Below are 3,914 nucleotides of genomic sequence, written 5' to 3'. Positions count from 1 at the left end.
AAACTAAAGACATAAATGACCCAAGACTCCAACAGTGCAATTTTGCATCATTTTTATCTCACAGAAATTGTTTTGTAATATCTAATCCTGAATAACCAATTAAGTTTTACTTTGCCTTTTTGTTTTGAAAATAAATTACCTCTTGTATGAAGGATAAAAGGAGGATACCTTTACATCCTCATATTTATCATTGATAGAGAGATGCTGGCATTAACAGAATATTTAGTAAGAGAATTATGTGAAGACTCCATTCTTATTGACATGAATGTTGTTTTTGTGTACCATTGAGTCAGAACCAACCCATATTTGACCTTCTAGGAGGTTTCAGAGGTAGTTAATCACATGGAAGGAGATTCCCCATCCTTCTCCCCAGAGCAGCTAGTGGCCTAGAATATGTAATCCTGAAGGATTACAGTGCACTTTCTTGCCAAGAACTCCATATGCATGACATGAATATATATCCATATTTTTAAAGAAAGATAAGAAATACTTTCAGATGTTGTTCTTAAGAGGCATTGAGTTGATTTGTACACACAATGGACTTGTTTACAACAGACTAAAATACTTTATAATCTCATCACAACTATTGCCGTGTTTGACCCAACTGTAGCCACTATGTAAATATATATTTTTAATATCTTCCCACTTTTTAAACTGATATTTCATGTTTATGCCATATAGAGTTTTAGTTGGTCTGTCTTTCTTATTATTCAACTTTTATATTCTTTTGAAGTGGTTGAAAGTATCGTTACCCATTGCTTGCTCTGTATACGAATGTATGATAAAGACTAAGCAGAAGAATCAAATGACTTTGAGATGTGTTGTTGAAGAAGAAGGATAAATATCCCATGGATTGCCAAGAGAACTGATCTGTCTTGGAGAAAGTAAAACCAGAGCACTTTTTTGAGGCAAAGAGGATGAAACTTCCTCTCACATATTCACTGCATGTTGTGAGAAGGTCTAGTCCTTGGAGAAGAATGACATGCTTGGAAATGCAGAAGGTCAATGTAAGAGTGGAACATCCACAACAAGATGGATTGACATAGTGAATGTAACAATGTATGTAGCAAAACTGTAACAATTGTCTCAGTCTGTTGGAAATGGTAAAGATGGCACAGGATAGAGCAGGTTCAGATCTACTATTCATAGGGTCACTACAGCTGCAGTATATTTGATAATATGTCACAACAACAGCGTCAGATATACCTTAGTTCTCAAAAGGATAGCTTATTAACATTTTGAAGGGGACTTTTGCAATTGATTTGTCTACATTCTAACATGAAATGATCATGGTTTGAATCAAGTTCACCATAGCCTTCAAACTAACAGTATTGCTCTTCAGCACTTTGGAGTGATCCCTGACAACAATCTTTCCCAATGAAATATGACTTCTGATCTTCTGGTTGCTGGTGTCAAAGGTGTTATTTGTGGATCCAAGCAAAATAAAATCACTGACAGTTTATCTCTCTTCTCCATCTATCATGATGTTGCCTACTGGTTCAGATGTGAAGATTTTTGTTTTCTTGATGTTAAGATGTAATCCATATCAAAGGCTATAGTGTTCTTCCTTCACTTTCAGCAAGCAAGGTTGTGCCATCCGCTTAATACAGGTTGTTGAAGAGTCTTTCTCTGATGCTTATGCCACATTCTTCTTCATTAGGTCCAGTTTCTAGAATAATTTACTCTTAAGAGAAATTGAAAAGGTATGGAGAAAAGAGAACAATCCTGAAGCATATATTTTCTAATTTAAAACCATACAGAATTCCTTTGCTTTATTCATACAACAGCTTCTAAGTTTTGGTTTCACAGAAGCACAATTAATTGTTCTGTGATTGCTATTGTTCTCAAAATCAGTCAAAATTTGTTATGAGCTACACAGTCAAAGCCTTTACATAGTCAATAAAACACAAATACAAAATCATTCTGGTATTCTTTGCTTTCAGTCAAGATCCATTTGATATCAGTAATGAAAAATATTTCATGCTGCGGCTTCTTCAGAAGTATAGACTGAATTTCTGACAGGTCTCTCTCAATGTACTGTTTTGGTCATTTTTAAATGATATTTAGCAAGACTTTACTTGCATGTGATATTAATGACATTTTCAGTAATTTCCACCTTCTGTTGGATCACCTTTTTAGGAATGGGAACAAATAAGGGTATCTTTCAGTGGGTTGGCCAGGTAGCTGTCCTCTAAATTCTTAGCATACAGCTTTGGTGAGCACCTGTAGGCCTGCATCTGTTTGTTGAACCATGTCAATTGGTATCCTATCATTTCTGGGTCACTTACGGTGTTTTTCTTTTGTTGGTTTTTGGTTTTGTGGTTTTGTTTGGGTTTGTGTGTGTGTGACTTAGGGGTTTTTTATTATTCAAGACTTTTGTTAACAGGTACTTGCAGTTTTGTTGACTTTTTTTGAAAAAATCAAGTTGTAAACTTTTATTACAAATTAAAAATGAGGTTCTTAAAAATCCGAACTTGACCAGATATGAAACAATTTAAAAACCTTTAAAGGTGTATTGAGAAAAAACAGGCTTTTTAAAAAACACATTTGTCATTACCAAGAAGAGACATGTTTAGGTAAAAATAATAAAAACCCCACGCTGCATAGATAATGCAGATAGTTCTAGTTATCTGGTCAACGGGCAAAAAGCAAGCACTTACGGTCTTCAGCTCCAATCTTTTGTTCATGTCTTATTGCTGGAATTTCATATTCATTTCTTCTTGTTGGATGACTAAACAGGATGATGGTAGAGATGGTAAGCAGGCATTTACTCAGCCCCGCCCTGCTCAGCCTCGGAGTGGACGAATTCTCAGCTGGTGGATCGGCTGCTTTTGCCTCTTTGCCATCTTGTGGTTTAGGGTTTTCTGGGCGACTGCGTCGGTAGTTGAAGTTGCGACGTTGAGGTGGCTGCTGACCTTGGGTCTCATCTTGATTTTCCTTTTCTTCTTCATTGCCAGGCTGGCTGTCTTTGGCGAAGAGGGCCCCTGCGAAATCGTGGTCTAAAACCCCCGAGACATATTCTGTCTCATTGGTCTACCATGTTCTCCTGCACCCTGTTGTCAGCACCCTGCATCACTTCTCCCTGCACAGGAGGGTTGGAATATGGTGGTGGACACCCATGGGGTCTCCGCATGTAGGAAGGTGGGAACTGTCTCCTGCGGTAGGGCCCGTGTTGTTGGGCCTGGCCTTCGGGAGCACTCTCTGATCCCTTGTTCTTCTCCCCACTCTCACTATTCTGGTAATTCTGCGGGTAATTCCATGGAGGACCCCTACGACGTGGATGACGTCTGTGATGGTTACGGTCGGCTGCATATTCACTGCCTTGCACAGGACGCCACCAGGCCCTGTAACATTTGCTGCCTCCGCACCCTCTTCTCCTTGAACAACATCAAACCCACAGTCTCTCCAGCACCACTGCGAAGGTACCTCCTGGGGTTCTTCTTCTTGATGGCAGGCTGGTGGACAAACACATCTTCCTTGGGGTCATGCCTGTTGATGAAACCATATCCGTTCCTTACACTGAACCATTTTACTGTTCCCAAAACCTTCGTTTCGATGACCTTCTCATCCCCGCCAGCAGGCGCCCCCCACCCCGCCCCATGTGCGGCCGCGGCCGCCGCTCCCTGGATCCTTCTGCCCGCTTCCCGGGGTGCGGGGCTTGGTGTCTAAGCCTCGCTGCTCGGGGTTGCGGAGATGGTGACTGGGGCCAGCTGTGGCAGCTGCGGCTCCTCCCGGGCTGTGATGGTAACTAGGCCGGCGGTGGTGGGGCTGCTCAGGGCTCCCAGGGGTCCGCTCTCCACTCCAGCTACCGATCGAACTCGTGTCTTCAGGGCAGCTTGAACTTTTGCCTTCATCATCATCTGATAGATGATGATGACAGATGATTGGACAATAGAAGAAGACTCACTGCCTCT

General features: G+C 41.2%; 1 pseudogene; it reads right to left on the bottom strand.

The window, feature by feature from the left end:
* Window positions 1-2,634: 2,634 nt before the first annotated feature.
* Window positions 2,635-3,665, bottom strand: LOC102846017 (annotated as a pseudogene).
* Between the last annotated feature and the right edge of the window lie 249 nt (window positions 3,666-3,914).

The sequence above is a fragment of the Elephantulus edwardii genome, unplaced genomic scaffold, assembly GCF_000299155.1.
Source record: "Elephantulus edwardii isolate Elephantulus edwardi_28Jun2011 unplaced genomic scaffold, EleEdw1.0 scaffold00001, whole genome shotgun sequence".
Classification (NCBI taxonomy): Eukaryota; Metazoa; Chordata; class Mammalia; order Macroscelidea; family Macroscelididae; genus Elephantulus; species Elephantulus edwardii.
The sequence above is the reverse complement of the archived record's forward strand: the minus strand, read 5'-3'. Positions and strand labels throughout refer to the sequence as shown.